Source organism: Ixodes scapularis, unplaced genomic scaffold (assembly GCF_016920785.2).
Source record: "Ixodes scapularis isolate PalLabHiFi unplaced genomic scaffold, ASM1692078v2 PGA_scaffold4__175_contigs__length_147842914, whole genome shotgun sequence".
Taxonomy (NCBI): Eukaryota; Metazoa; Arthropoda; class Arachnida; order Ixodida; family Ixodidae; genus Ixodes; species Ixodes scapularis.
The window spans coordinates 134,125,440-134,142,517 of record NW_024609879.1 but is presented as its reverse complement, the minus strand read 5'-3'; the positions used below and the strand labels follow the sequence as shown (position 1 = coordinate 134,142,517).

The 17,078-nt window shown below is 41.6% G+C and overlaps 1 pseudogene; it reads left to right on the top strand.

Annotated features, from left to right (window-relative positions):
• The window catches only part of LOC8040690, a 49,782-nt pseudogene extending 33,691 nt beyond the window's left edge, over positions 1–16,091 (top strand).
• The last annotated feature ends 987 nt before the right edge of the window (positions 16,092–17,078 follow it).

The window sequence follows — 17,078 nt, the reverse complement described above, 5'->3', positions numbered from 1 at the left end:
GCTGTGCGAGCAATTTGACGACGAACTGTCATCAAGCAGCACCAGCGGTAAAGCGGGCGGCACTTCGGGAGCGGCCGTTACGAATTCTTCCGAGACACCTCCCCTCGGAAGAGTTTGTAAGTTCGTTCGTGACTTCCTTTCCCGCCCAACAAGAAAGGAAGTCACTTGTGCGCGCCGAGGGCTGACTAGGCTGGCTTCCGGTTGAATCCGTCGAAATCGGCGGAGCGACTTTCCTTGGATGCAGATCGACATCTGGAGTGGGCAGCTGATTCCATTTGACGAGTGGAATACATCCGAATCGGTCCCGATCGCCCAATAAAATAGACGCGCTCCAGAAAGATAGATCCCGGCGCGCTCTAAAAAGAGAAGTGCAATTGGTAATGATAGTAGCTTTCTTTACAATATAAATATGGCGGAAGCTGAAGAAAAAAGCTGTCCAAGCAGCTTGACTGGTCCTCAGCAACTTCGCAGGTACACAGCGATTGGAAAAGCATACACAAAAAAAAATTATATAGAGCAAAAAACAAAAAAGCAAAGAGCAAACAAAAAAAGAACCTACTAGGGAATCAGTGTAATCACATAATTACTTTGAAAATATCTCCTAGTATCACACATGCTACAGGATTCTATATCAAAATTAGACCAGATAATTTTGTTCACAAACGTCGGCAGTGTTTTTTTTTTTAAGTTTTTTTTTTAATTCGCCACAAGAAAGGTATCGCCTCCAGGAGGCGTTTACAGACTTCAAAATCTCATCAATACTATTTATTACCGAAATAATGCACTTTCATGGTATAAAAGGCATAAAGATTGGAGACATGTACGGTTAAAATACAAAACAGACTTCAGGCTAAAGAAACAAAGTTACAAAGTTTCGATTGAAAAAAGAACAGGCTAATTGCTAAGCTCAAATTTTTGCGAGTGGCTGCGAAACTGAAGTAGGCACCCTTGTTGGACAAGTCGATGGACTAGAAAATTGTTCCAGGCGGAATAACCTCATTGTAAAGGGCCACTTTTGTGAACCATACCGGTTCACAAAAGTGGCGGTGCTTCTGATATCACTAGTTATCGTACCATTTCACTCACTAGCACGTACTCTAAATTACTTGAACATGTAATATCTAAACACCTAATTAACTATATTCAAATTGTTTAGCTGCTGTTCCGATCTCAGCATGGCTTCAGCATACGGCTTTTAACAACCCAGCTAAAAGAAACTGTTTGTGATCTCTGACAGACAACAAATTGCCGTGGCCTAGCTGATATAGCGTTTTTTGGACCTCGAAAAATGTTTGCCTGAGCGTCGCAGTCAAAACTGTTACTAAAATCAACTCCACTTTTTAAAGTCAAATGTTCACGGAAGAGCCTTCGTCTAAACTTTTTTTCACGAACAGAATGTGAAAGTTTGATGGCGTGAATCAAGATATTCTTAAGTCGCTTCAGGTGTACGCAGGGGAGGGTATTGAACCATATTTTACATTTATTTTTATAGGCGATTTCGCCAACATCACTCACTACAAATCAAGCTATATATTGCTGACTATTGTGTTATTTGTATTAGAGTAAGAACGCCGAATTATCAGTTGAGCGAAATTAGAATCAGAAAATTCAGAACTAGTGTGACCAATACCAAATACTGCTCAATCCCCCCCTGATAATGTGTCTCTATATCAATAACTAAACTTTTTTTGTGATTATAGCTTAGGCGGCAGCGAGAGCACCAAGGACAAAAAACATTATCACTTAGTTTTAACATTTACTGCAAGTTTACGATGGAATGCCGATACTGATATTGTTTTCATTAAGGCTAGGCAAACATTATGTTGGCTGAGACGAAACTTAGATAGCGCATATCCCAGTGTAAAACTACTTGCTTCCAAATCTCTGCTTTTACTTATTGTGCCAAAATTGTATGGGACCCTCATACCATAACAAATTGTGCTAAACTTGGGAAACTCCAGCAACGATCAAGACTGCCGTTTAATCTTTAATGAATATTGCTGCATTCACTCTCACGCGAAACTGTGTGAACTCGTCAACCTTTAATCACCCACATGTAGAGCTAAGCTTCTTGGGGGAAATTTTTTTAACTATTGATAATCACATTAAATATAATAAGTCCGACTATTTTGAATTTCGCACATGCGCATCCTCAAGGCATCGCCATATCATGTTTCTTTCAAGCCTAAATGTTCTTAAGGACTTATGAAAATTAAATTTCTTCGCTGGAGCAAATAAAGAGTGGAATGCTTTGCCCCATAAATCCCTGTCGTGTACAGTAGTTCTATTTGTGAATTTTTCAAAGGCATTGAAAATATTGTTTTGAGATGACTACTGCATCCAGCGATTCGAGTGAGATCTTAAAGTGTACATGAAGGCGAATATGTCCTACTTTTTTACTCTCCGATAATTTTCTACCTTTTGACCCTTGCTTTGGTCATTCGTGGCATAATGTTGGTGTTTGTTGTTGGGTGATTGTTTCGTTCCTATATTATTTCTGTTAACGCGCATGTTTTCTTTTTTCTTCTTTTATTTTCTTATTTACGCCACTGCAATACCTCTAACGGGTCGACAGTGTAAATAAATGAATAAAAAAAATAATAAAAAAATATAACTTTTTTTATAACCAAAGATTTTTCTAACAAAAGAAGTAAGCGACTAGCGGTTAACCCTTTCTCGAGGTCTTCCAAAAATATTGTCATGGGTGGTGACCAAAAAATCAATAAATAAACAGGAAGAAATAAACGTTTAATGTGGCGAACTTCTGCCAAAAATAAAAGGGTACCAAAGATAATAACAGGGCGTCGCGGGCGTCGAAGTCGGCGTAGCAGCAGAGTCGAACACTGGGGCGAAAACTGACTCCGCTCGCCTGGCGGAATCGCTTATGTACCCTCGTGGGTTTCTGGATCGTTCGGCGTAGAAGGTTCGGCGCGTGGAACATTCTAACCTCGAATCAGCAAGACGGTTCTCGAATTCAGCAGAACATCACATTACAGTGTCAACAAAGATGTGTAGCCGCGGCCAGGAATCGAACCGTGGCCTTTAGCGTCGAAGGCAAACGCGATAACCGTTAGGCCACGCGCGCGCTGCCTACAAGCCAGCTGCGCGCGCGGCAATATATATACTCGTATTCACCTCAAGAACAGCAGCTAAAAAAAGAAAAAAGAGTCCCGGCCTTTCGCGGATAGTTACTAATTTGCCCATTGATGCGCTGAATTATGATATTTGTGAGCGATCCTTAAATCATATTTATGTCATCTTATCAAGACGCACACGTTTTAAACGGTAAAGGCTTCCTTTCTCCCTTCAACAACCAAATTTTGTAAGAACTACTTCACGCAGCGCATGAATAATGCGCAAAACGTCCTCTCTTTTTCTCTGATGTGACACCGAGCGTAGTTACTGGCAGCGAAAGAAGCGCCGTGCGTGGCGCGTCCCCAACCCTCTTTTTATTCCTTCTCAGCCAATGAGATTACAGCATTAGCCAATAAGAAAGCCAAAGAACGAACCAGTTTAAAGAAAGTAGAGTGAGCATGATGGAGCCCCACGCCTTGCGCTTTTTTAAACTGGAAGCTATGATACCGTAGGTTACCGTTTCTGAAGGTCCTCGGGGGAAATGTTCGGATCTCCATAGATTGATTTCTTTCAAATTTTTACAGTATATCAATATAAAGACAGAAAACGACGTTCGGACATTTTTTTCCGTCGTAGCTCGTAAAAATGCGTTTATGTTTTGTTTTGTTTTTCTTTTCATTCGATAGGATGGACATAGGCAAAGTGAATGCGACAACTAACGAGTCTTATGGCCTGGGCACTTCTGGTGAGACGTTTTTTTTTCTTCGTTTTGGCGGAAAATTTCGGAAACTCAATCGTCCTGTCTAATAATTCGATCCCTAACCAAAGCAACTCAATTCACATTGAAAAAAAAATTATGATTTAACTAATAAACATAACAAAACTGATAAAAATTTTGTTATCTGACATGTCCTATATGTGTATTGCACAAACTCACATGAATATATTAATTTGCTTGCACTCGGAAGATTGTAATGGAAACTGAGGTAAATGGACGAAAGGTATAGGTGCATAATTCTTAGGAGTCGACTTGTGTCGAACCATTGTGAACGCTGCTTAGAACAAGGCGATCACAAAGCATTGATCATAAAGTTTTCCCTTCATACATGAGTACTGTCCATGACTGCGTGGTGAAAGCGTTTAAGTTTTACTTTATTTTGGTACGTCAAAATGTTTCCGATTGAGAAATTAAGAATTTAGTCGCGATTAACTTAAACGCTTAATCGGTACATTAATAGATCAATTGCCGAGCCCTATTATTTAGTGGCTTTCGATGACGCACGGCAAGATTTTTATTGAAATATTTCTTAATCTTCCATAAATAAAACCTTAATTAACAAGGTTTAGCTAACTATCCATTTCATCGTGACTATTATCTCCCTATCTATTGTACCCTTGACCTTGTAACTCTACTGGGCAGACCGCAGCAGTATCTTTCACAGCTTTTGTTTTTATTTTTATTTAAACAAACCTGTAAAGTTTTAAAGAAACTCCCGGCAATCGAAGTCACAGTTTATTTCCATTTGCAGATATGAACACCTGCGCACCCCCCCCCCCCTCTTTTTTATTATTTTTATTTTCAGGGAAGGCGAAATGCTAGTATTTACTGACTCACAGTTAAACCGAACAGAATATGACTTGGATTTAATATGAATAAACCAAATAGAAACACAACGAGAAAAAATAGACCACAAAACCTTCCGCGCTGAGGCACCTTATATCGGGCAGGGTCAGGGCCGGGCCTGATCAGGCAGGCATCCCATCGGGCGGGGTCCGGGTGGGGTAAGACTGAGAGTCTTTTTGAGCATAGGCTCAAAAAGTGAGCCTGTGCAGTGCTCTACTCCAGCATCCACTGGCGCCTTCTTCAGGTTCTCATCGTTATGCAGTCTTATTGGGTATTACATAAGTAGGCGCTAAAAGATTTCACATCTGCACACTGTACTTTTCTTGTAGCCGCTGATCTTGCTTGCTTTATTTTTTAATTCTGGGAAGTATTTGAACTTGTACCAGGTATAAAGTCAATAACAGTTGCTTCGGATATATAGTGTACCTACTGAGAGCCAAAAAGCGACCGTTGTGTGAACGTTTGTATCAACGCGTGTAAACTCAGCGATAGCTCGCTCAAAGATGTCAGCATATTTTTTTTAGCGTTATACCAAAATTTGTGGCTTTTATTTTACTGTGCGAAGTTCGTCACTGCCTAACCGATATCGGTGATATTTTGTTATATTGTGAATCAGTGATATCGGAGATATTTCGCGATATATGTGAGTCGGTGATAATGGTGATATTTCGTGACATGTGTGAGTCCATGATGTGTGTGAGTTTGACTTGGATGATATCAATGATGTTGTTCATAATGAAAGTCGGAGGTAATGTAAGGAGTCTCGAGTTTTTTTTTTTTTTTTCTTAAACCATGTAATATCGGTGGCCTTTTAAATTTTGACAGACTTCGTGATACGGTAGCCTTTGGACCTCTGAAAAATTCGACCTACCAGTGTGAATAAATTATGTAAAAGCATTGTGAACGTGCTATGATATTGAGTGACTGGGATCCAGACAGGTCGACTTATGGAGGGGTGGGCTGGTGGAGGTACTAACTACAGCTTTTGTGACAGAACAGCATTATCCACTCTAAAACAAATTTGAGAGTTGACGTGCCTGCAGAGGAAGGAGACAGCAAATCGCGCCACAGAACAAAACGATTTAGCGAATGGTGCAGCTCATAAAATGATTAGACCAATCAAATGCAATGTGCGCACTCACAATGAGCCTGGCGTTGCACTTACCCATTGTCACTGCGAAAATCGCGTTTTACGATCTAATTGTAATCTGGCCCTCTTCTTTCGCTGGAATCCTTCTACAATTTGCCAGGATAGGCTGTGCCCATGATCAGTAGCGCTTCTTTTTAAAGTGTACATGGGCCATACTGTGCATACAGAAGTTAACCACAAGAAAGGAAGCGGAGGTGTGTTCGCGCTTCATGTTCCGCATTGCTGAAGTGGCTCTCTTTGAATTTCCCTCAGGGCTGGCGAATCTCGGAGGTGCGTGTGGTTTGTGGACAAGAGGAGCTCTTGTAGAAGACGTGCCAAAGACGTTCAGCGGAGTCGTCACCTTTGCCCACGAATGCGGGTACCTGTGAGTTATACTTCATAGTGATTGAACTGCAGGAAAGCTGGCGGTCTTTTGCAAGGATTAGAAATGTTTCTGCAGTCCAGGGACAACTATATCTCTGCAAAACTTGGGACTGCCTCTTTTAACGAAGATGAAGTTGACTTGCGCAACACTGCGGCACCAGGCATTTAGCCGAGACATTATTAGACACAATCTCTCAAGTACTTTCTAACTAATGTAATTAATGTAAGTTTCAAGGGAGCTTTATTTGTAAAATAAAATGTTTCTGAGCGCAGCTATTAGGCTAACGCTCAAGGCTTCAGCGGCGTCGGCGTAACCGCACGTTGGATTATGGGACGTTTCCCATAATGACGTCACATGTGACGTTACTTGTGACGTCACGAGGTCACGAGGGAGCAGGAGGGGAGGAGGGAATTTTATCCCCTCAATCTTGCAGAAAAATGTTCCCGCTAGATTTAGCGGGAAAAATTCCCTGCTAAAATTAGCAGAAACATTTTCCCGCTAAATTTAGCGAAAAAAATTTCCTGCTCGATTTAGCAAAAAGAAATTCTTCGGTAACTTTAGCAAAAAAATTCCCCGTTAGTGAAAACATTTCTCCACGGAAAAAAATTCCTCGCTAAATGCAGCGGGGCGGTTTCATTTGGATTCAGGTAACGAGGTGCAGTGATTTCTTTTATTTTGCTTCGAATTTTTATATGTCGTGGCGCATGTTCCAAGAAGAACAGTCCTTTTTATTTTAATGTCCTGACGTGTTTAGTTTCTGAGCAAAAAAAATCTGAAAGAAGCGGGAAAGAAAAACGAAGTTTTGACGAGTGTCGTGTGTGGCGTTTTTTAATCACTCTCAATCTCAAAGTTTTCAAAAGAGAGCGTCTATAGTTTTTTAGTGTGATATATATGCAGCTAGGTAAAACGACATTGCAGTTATTATTTATTATTCGCCGCTCCAATCTTTGTAAAAATTCCCAAACATGCCTCCGCGAACCACTGTGGCCTAAATTGCGGATTTTTTTATTTTTTTTTTAGTCGACTATGTTTCTTATTACTTTTAAAATAAAAAAAATGTCTAGAAACTTTCATTGCCTTCCAAGTTAAAAAAAAAGATTGTGCCTTTATCATGTACGAGTATTCAGAAATAAATTATGAAACAGAGAAGCTTTTCACTTTTCATTCAATTTCAGCATGCTGTATAAAAAAACAAAAATTAAGTTTTTTTTTGCGACGCGTTTTTTTTACATTTTTTTCCTTTTACGCAGAATACATTCCGTTAGAAGTATATGCACTGGCTTGGAGTTTTAAGCTTCTAAATATGCTAAAAAGGAGCCAGTGCCGATGGTGGGTTTCGACAATTGTCGAAACTCTCAATCTCAAATTACTCAAGAAAGAGCTTCTATATTTTTTACTGCTATATATATGCAAGTCGATAAAACGACATTCCAACCAGTATTTATTATTCGCCAATTCAATCTTTGTCGAAAAATCCCCAAACATGCCTTCGCGAAAAACTGTGACCTAAACTGCTGTTTTTGGTTTTTTGTTTGAGTCGACTACGTTTAGTATTGCTTTTAAAATATTACCACGTGTAGAACATTTCATTGCCTTCCAAATTAAGCAAAGGATATGCCTTTATCATGTACGAGTAGAGATAAATAAATTATGAAACAGAGAAGGTTTTCACTTTTCGTTCAATTTCAGCACACTAAATAAAATAAAAAATAACAATAAAAAAAATTTCGCGTTTTTTTTTTTTTACATTTTTTTTTTACCCAGAATACATTCCGTTAGAGGTATATGGCTCTAAATATGCTAAAAAAATGCTGATGGTGGGATTATGGGTTATAGCCCTAGATTTTATTCTTTATTATAATAATCTAAGGCACGTTTAATAGATAATCATATAAAAGATGTTGATGTTGTTAGGCTCATAATATCAAGTTTGCAATTCCAAACGTCTAATCGCAACTGCCGAAAGCGGGTTTTCAGACAATTTTCGCCGGTGCCATGATTAGAGAGGCCTCAAGCCTAAACCCTAAAGTATACTACGTTAGAAATATCAAATTATAATATCATAAAACATTAAAGTGTAATGCACTTTCTATTGGAAACCTAGATTTTTAAATGCGAAATTATATATTTTTAATTCGATATTCATGTTGATAACAAAACAGAATCATGTTTTAGCATATTTAGAGGCTTAAAACTCAAAACCAGTGCATATACCTCTTACGGAATGTATTCTGGGTAAAAGAAAAATGTAAAAACGCAAAAAAAAAAAACTAATGAAAACTGTTTTTTTTTATATATACAGCGTGCTGAAATTGAACGAAAACTGAAGACCTTCTCTGTTTCATAATTTATTTCTAAGTACTCGTACATGATAAAGGCACAAACTTTGCTAAAATTGAAAAGCAATGAAAGGTTCTACACGTGGTATTATTTTAATAGCAATACTAAACACAGTCGACAAAAACAAAATCCGCAATTTAGGTCACAGTTGTTCGCGGAGGCATGTTTGGGGATTTTTACAAAGATTGAAGCGACGAATAATAAATAGTATTTATAATGTGGTTTTACCTACTTACATATATATCACATTAAAAGTATTGACGTTCTCTTTAGAATACTTTGAGATTGAGAGTGATTAAAAAACGCCACACACGGGGCCAACCGTCAAAACCCCGTCGTTCTTTCCCGCTTCTTTGAGATTTTTTGCTTTTTCAGAAACTAAACTTGTCAGGACATATAAAATAAAAAAGTATTGTTCTTCTTGAAACATACGCTATGGAATATAAAACTTTGAGGCAAAATAAAAAATCCGACTGCACCTCTTTGCCTGAATCCAAATGAAACCACCCAGCGGTAAACATTACCGCTGAATTGAGAAGGAAAATTCCCCGATAGATTTAGCGGGAAAATCTCCCTAAATATAGTATGGAAATTCTCCGCAGAATATAGCGGAAACATTTCCCCGCTAACCCAGTGGAAAAAATTTCCCCGCTAAATTTAGCAGCGAAATGTTATTGCTCTATTCAGCGGAAAAAACTTCCTTGCTAAATTTAGTGGAAAACTTTCCCTGTTAAATTTAGCGGGGAATTTTTCATTCTGAATTTAGAGTTAAATGTAGCGGAAATCGCCCGTTAAACTGGAGGGCAGAACGAGAGGGAGTGGGGGAGGAGGACATACCTTACCCTACGTAACCTCCCCTCCTCCTCCTCAAGAGCTGCGCTCTAATTCGGCAGTACGGCGAGTTGTAAACATCTTTCAATTGTTTTTCTCGCCGCGTATACCATTGGACTTGCCCAACAAACGTTACAGTCCTATAGTACCGGTCTTAGTCATCGACTTAATTGCACATTTAAAGTTACATTCGTAAACCTCACGTAAGACAAGAATATTACAAATATACAAACCCTTTTACTACACTTTATTTATTTGGACGGGTTAAAATTTTTAGAAGTGCTAGATTCTAAAAGTTATCAAAAACTAAAAGAAATTACTTTTTTTAATTGTATGCCGACGTATCTTCAGAGCCTACCTCGAAAATAATTTCACTAAAACTATATCCACAATTTCCCACTTTCTCGTTCAACTACGCACCGCACATCTCCAGACTGGGTATAGCTCATGACGGGTCGCCACCACTGACCTACGTGGAAAACAACGTTGGAGCCGAGGGATGCCCTGCCAGCGAAAGATATATAATGAGCCCCTTGAGTGACATCGCAAGTAGCTACAAATTTTCATACTGCAGCGCCCAACAGCTTTACACGTTTGTTGGGTAAGAATGTTTCTCTAACTATTCATTTTGGTTGGGTGATTTGCCTCTGAGGGTAACAAACTGAGTTGTAGCCTTTTTACACTGCTTGCAATGAGAGAACGCACCGGCTCCTTTAGATGAAATCACCTCTGAAAAACGGGGAGAAGGAAGTCAAGACAGCACAGTGTGCTACTTACAACTGAAAGTTTGGTTGGAAGCACACAATTATATTTATAGACAGAATCGCGCTACCCGCATAAGAAGCCGAATTCCTTACAGGTGTGGTGCACCGACGGTACACTTACGCAGCTTTCCTCTCATGCCAGACTTTTATCGTACGCTCAAAATATCTTTCTCTGCCGTTTTGGTTTTTTAAGTTTCCCAAGACTTGTGATTCTTTGCATTTTCGGTGCACACGGGCACTTGTTGCAGTGAACAGTAAGATTGCCCGAGGGAGAATTTTAGAGCTCAGCTCTTAGGCGCCCGTTTTCGGCTTGAGCGGCGTCGCCGTTTGCGTCGGGGTAACCGCGCGGTGCATTCACGTGTGACGTCACGAGGATAACCAGTGACGTCGCACGTAAAGTCACCGCGCATTGCATTATGGGTAAATTTCCCCACTAAATTTAGCGGAAAACTTTCCCCGCTACAATTAGCGGAAAATTTTCCCAGCTAAATTTTGCGGAAAACCTTTCCCGCTAAATTTAGCGTAATAAGTTCCCGCTAAAATTAGCGGAAACAATTGCCGGCCAAATTAAGCGTAACAAAATCCCCGCTAAATTTAGCTAAAAAAACTTCCCCGCTAAATTTAGCGAACAAACTTCCCCGTTTTATTTAGCGGAAAAAATTCCCCGCCAAATTTAGTGGAAAAAATTCCCCGGAAAGTTTTGCGGAAGAAATTCCCCGCTAAGATTAACGAGAAATCTTCCCCGCTAAATTTAGCGGGAAATTTTCCACTAAATGGGAGGCGAGCAGGAGAAGAGGAGGGGAGAGTACGGACGAGGAGGAGGGGCAACCCTCCTCCCAGTACCTTCCTCTCCTCCTCCTCAAGAGCTGCGCTCTAATTCGGCGTTAGAAGGAAATGTAAACGTCTTTCATTTTTGATCGATAACCCGTGTTCGTGAGCCATGTCGTTCATGTAGAGCCCCGTCAGGCCCACACCTGCAGCTTCCCGCATACCGTTGGTATCTCGGAGACCACTGACGTGGCACAGTAAACAAACTTTGTATCGTGTTTCTTCTTACCATGGCGCCTTAACTTCTTTCTTGTTGTTAATCTTTTAGTATAGCCCCGATAGTTTGTTCGCAGCCCAGTAAACAACATGCACCTCATGGTGGATTAATCTGTAAAAGACATCCTACCTCTCTCAAGGCAACATTTCCTAGATAAAAGAAGCCTAAGTGCTCAACTTGCCCGCGTCACTCAAAGAGGCGTTTGCATGAGTTTGCATCAGCAATGAACGAACGAAGTCAGGTTGACGTAATATTTATGGATTACTCTAAAGCATTTGACCGAGTACCCCATGACAAATTAGTACAAAAATTAAACTTATTCACCCGTATTCACTAGGCGCGACTAACTAGCGCCATTTTAAGGTTAGTAGCACGACTTAGTAGTCGCGAGCTAAACGAGAAATGCGCGACTAACGACCGGTTATGTTCTGCAGTATCCACAAGCGCGAAGCGATCGGGTAACTATCTAGTCAGAACTAACAAGCGGAAGTGACGTAAAAAGATAGGTCACGCATACGCATACTTAAACGCCACTGTGTAAATGGGTTTTTTCGTATAAAAACTGAACATTAAAAGTTCATCAGGAAAAAAAAGTTACAATGAGAGACGTATTGTCCGAGACAGAGTTTTACTAAGAGAAATTTAAAAGAAATGGTAGAGAGAAACACGGAAGCCGCATTGACAGCGACATAAACGAATATCGAAGCGCCCGTAAATGCGTTTTTTCGCGCCGTCCACCGTCCTGCTGACATCGCTTTAGCAATATCTCTGGCCGTTGAACATGGCTATTTACACAATATTTGCTCCTCCGATTCATTCTAGATGTCCCCCAGCGTTCCGAGACAGTAAGTGCTTCGTTGCAGCGCCGCCGGTCAGCGGTGATACGAGTCGGCCGTGGCGCTGAGCCGCTAGTCACCCGCTAAACACCGGCTAAACTAGCCCTACCCCATGCCTAAGGTTTGTTAGTCGACTTCTTAGTCGCACGGGGCGACTAGGCCTTAAACACGACCGGGGAATACCAAGCGCTCACTTGGCGGCGACTATCGCTTGCCACGTGATCATTTTAGTCGATGACGTCGCTAGTCAGTGGTTAAACAGGCGCTACTCCCGCCTGGTGAATACGGGTGATTAGGATTAAATCAGGTTTTGATATCTTGGACACGTTCTTATTAATGAGGAAGAATGTAATATGTTAGCTGTAATAAAGTTTGCTCTCCTCCGTTAGCAGTTTACTCAGGAATACCCCAAGGATCAGCGTTAGGGCCCCTTTTATTCTTAATTTATATAAATGATATAGCAACAAATTTCCCTCCCTCGGTTCAAGTTAAACTGTTTGCAGACGACTGTATGGTGGTTTCAAAAGAGGCTAGATTTGAGGATTAGGAAATTCTCAACCAGTCCATGGAAGAAATCTTCTCGTGGAGTAAGAAATGGGGTATGGTAATTAATTTTGATAAAACTGTCTCTTGCTGTATTACAATAAAGAAAGGTCTTAGACTTCCGCTATTCTATAGGCGGCATTGAACTTAATAAAGTAGAAGAATTTAGGTATTTAGGAGTTATTTTAGCTAATACCCTGCGCTGGAATAGTCACGTGGATTACATATGCGCCAAGGCTTATCAGAAGTTAGGCTTTCTTAGAAGGCATTTAGACATGCAAATAAAGATGTTGGATTAGCTGCGTATAAATGTTATGTACGTCCAATTTTGGGAATACGCGAGGTCCGTATGGGACCCATACAGGAAGCAGCAGGTGCGCAAATTGAACGGATACAGAATCTGGGGCTTCGGTTTGTTTTTTCTGAGTATAGGCGTACCGAGTCAGCTACGGCAATGAGAAATGAAGTGCGGTTGATTGTTTCGAGAAAAAAAGGAAAGTGTGTAGGTTAAAGGAATTATACGCGGTGGCTAATGGCTTGACAAATATTAATCCTGGAGTGTACATTTTACCTTCAACATCACACTCCAAAAGAACGAGCAATACTAAAGCAATTGCACTATACCAGTACAGATATGATGTCTTTAAATACTCTTTCTTTTCTCGGACTATTATTGAGTGGAACACCCTGCCAGAGCAAGTTGTCAATTGTTGTAGTCCTGAATTATTTGAAGCACAGCTGAATGATTTGTTTGGTTACGTTTTGCATGTGAAAATGTATATCTTGAGCATGCGTGGGTAGCTGCAACCTACCTGCGCTCGCTTCACATGATGAGTGCATGATTGAGTTACTTATTTTCTGTGTGTTGTTTTTTTCCCCTCCTGTGTGGACCGACAGGTCCACAGTATTTCAAATAATTACAAAATAAATTGGGCCCGAGTGCTGACGTCAGCGTTCGTCCGGAACTCGTGTCCAATCAGTGAGAACCCGAGTCCCAGCCGAACGATGAAGCCTCAGTCGTGCCCAATCCATGCTCTGCGGTCGCCTCTTCTAGTGACGCAGGAGAATTCGGCACCTACTTAGTCTTAGGCTTCCTTACCAAGGAGATGTTGCTCAAGTGCATAGCCTTTGCGGCATAGTGTATAGCTCAAGTACATAGCCTTTTTGTTTCGTTTTTTATCTCAAAGATAAACTAACGCATCGCTGAATGCCCATTTTCCACCTAAATGTAGTCCTAGATGTCTGAACCAGATTCAAAGTTTCAGAGCTAAACATCGTCTTATTCAAAAGTTATTGACAGTTCTCTGAAGTCTTTAATCGGAAAATGGCGGCCAACGGACCTCTCCAATATATGGAGCCTAATGACGCAAGTTAGAGATATCGGGAGAAAATGGGCCCCGCCCCATTTTTCTATTGAAATTTCCTAAAAAACACGTAGCTTCTGACTGAGAAACCAGCTTGCTGTGCAATTTTGGTATCGGCTTTGGACCTTTAGTGCTACTTAGGTGGTAAATGAGCGTTCGGCAATGCATAGCCTATTTTTGCAAAAAGAAACATAACAAAAAACTTCTTTTTTTTTCCTTGGAGCGGGGGGGGGGGGGGGGAGGACAAGTTGTACATTTTTTTTTTTGTTGTTGTAACAGAGAGTGTGTCCGCGAAAAAAAGGGAAAGCTTCGTAAGCACACCTGGTCCCCCCTCAATAATACACAGGAATTTCATCACCGCAAAAATAAGCAATGCAACGCCGAACCCTTATTTTCCACCAAAATGTAGAGCTAACGATCTCGACCTGATGCCAAAGTTTCAGCACTAACCGTTATTTATGGCCGCCATTGTCCGGTTCAAACTTTCTGAAAAGCGCTTATAACTTTTAAATAAGGTAGCGGTTAGAGCTGAAACGTTGGCGCCTGGTTCGTACCGCTGGTACTTCGTGTGGGCGGAAAATAAGCGTTGGGCGACGTGTATTTGATTTTTGCGGTAAAACAAACACAGTAAACTTTTATTTTTTTTTTTTTTGGAGGGGGGGGTGGGAACGCTGCGTAGACCGTTTTCGTGCTACGGTCGCCATGTTAAAATATGACGTAGCTGGGTTGGGCGACAAAATACGAAGTAAATATTGAAGCGTGACTACAATCAAGAAGTATAGTCAAGAAAAAATTAGAGCTGATGGCACGAACCTCTTCACTTCTAGCGCCTCCCAGTCCGCAAATAAAGTGATTTGCTATTCTGCCCCAGCTCAGCTACGTCAGTATTCAACATGGCGGCCGTCACGAAAATGAGGTATATACAAGAAGCGAGAGAAAAAAAAATCAGTCAGCCGAGTTGGAGACGCCTCGTCTGCGGGCTTCATATCTCGACCTTGAAAGCTTCTTTGCCTTTTCCTCGCCACAATCGTGGGCGTTACACAGATTATCATTTCGCCAGCTCGCCTGCACGCTTACTGTCTTTTCATCAAATGGAAAACCGTGAACCACGAAGAGGGGTCGAGGATGGAAGCAGTTTTCTTTCTGCTGATCCTCGCATAGGATCACGCGTTCAAATACGACGACGACGACGCTTATCTTCAAATACAACGACGACGCCAATTCTCGAAACCCCTCACGAAAAATCGGAGCTAAAACTCCGGTGGGTAACCACGGAGGAGGTCTGAAGCAGGCAGGCTTAGAAACCAGCCGAAGATGGGAAAGAGGCGGCCATGAATCTTATTAATACCTCCTAAAAGACAACGCCTGCGCCTTTACCCCTCTTCTCTCCCTCTCCTTTCTTCCCCCCCCCTACCCCCGTCTCAACGTCATCGGTAGAGAAAGACATTCCACGTAGTGCCTCCTAGCTTGCGTCAGCATCATCGTCTCCTAGCTTGCGTCAGCATCATCGTCTCATCGTCTTGCATCAGCATCATCGTCAGCATCAAGTCTCACAACGAGCATGATGGCGACCATACCAAGACGGATTTGACGCTTGGAGAGGGTCGGGATACCACTAGCGATGACGAAACGCGAACGGCGGGACTTGCCTTGTAGGTGGTATATTGACCCAACCCGCGGTCGCTTGGCCAGACGCTTTGCTCTGCCACCGTTGACCTACGAATTGAGTCACAGATAGCACAATTTGGGGTAGCTTTTGTAATTTTAATCAGCCTCCTAATAAAATGTTTTCAAAAGAAACCGTTTCCTCGAACTTGTTAGGTTTAACGAGATCAGCTCCAGCGCTAAAATCCTAACCCATCGAACTTCACTGTAGGGTTCCTTGTAAGTGTATTCGACGATTTGTTCAAGCTGGCCACGTAAGTAACGTAATGAACAAACTTACTCAACGAGGCACTTTACGCTTGACGAGTTCGCATCAATATTTTTGTCTAAAGTCCGAAACTTGTTCTTACTTGCAGAGATCCAAGGCGGGACTGCCTTAGAAATAGTCCGAGCAGGCATTCCGAACGAGTCTCGCTACAGAGATGGAATAAAACACTCGTTTCACCCGTGGAATTTTGTAAATTGCAATATCCGGACCGTTCAATATTAGGTCATGTCGAGGTGAAGGTGTATTCCGATTATTTATTACACCATAAAACTCAGTTTCGTGAGTTCTCAATTCGCTGTTTCCGTTCATCTTGCCAGAAACTTCCTGGAGCAACGCCAGCTCTTGGTATGGCCACATGCCACGTTATCTGCAAAACAACACAGGGCACTCGGCCGGCCTATCTAATCATTAACGCGCCCGACGGCATGTCCTGTGATGAAACCGACCCAAACAAAGTATGTACCTTCGAGACGTCGTCTTTTGAGAACATGAATGTAGCCTACTTTCAAGTAATACATGATTCGGCCTAAACTTAGAAACTATTAGTACATCTTAATCGTCGTGATTTAGTTGGGACGCACAGAACGGTGAAGGGCGTTTAGAGTTTGGCGTGTTGCTTATTTGTGACTTTCTATGCGGTCATAAACATGTGCAACGAGCGTCGCACGTGTTGTGAACGTCCTACACAAGTGTTCACCAAATTAATCCGAAACACGCCAATAGTGTCGCATCTCGGGGGGTATGCGACACCTCTGGCGTGTTTCGTATAATTTTATCCTGGCGGCAGCCGGAGAACTGATTCATGACGCAGCTCTTAATGAAACAACCCAAGCAGAGGAGGCCGCTCCCTGGACCATGGACATCGCAGCAATTTTGCTGGCAGCCCAAATATATTTACTTATCGCCACCTTTTCTCTCGACAATGCATACGTCATTGAAAACAGTCGGTGATTAAATGAGTTATTCAGTAAGCATTTGATGTTTCATCATAGCGAGGCAAAACACGAAGATCTCCTGGCGGGCTAATAAAATTGCTTAGTCGTCCCCGGTTCAGCAGCGATTTCGGCCTTGGGCAAACGACCTCCACTGCTCTGACTGTACTATTAAGCGCTACGTCAAGGAGCAATTCTTCGACAGTAACCAGGATAGCGTTCCAATGATATGAAACGCCGCTTGCGTCTTCCGGATAAATTTGGCGTGCACTGCACA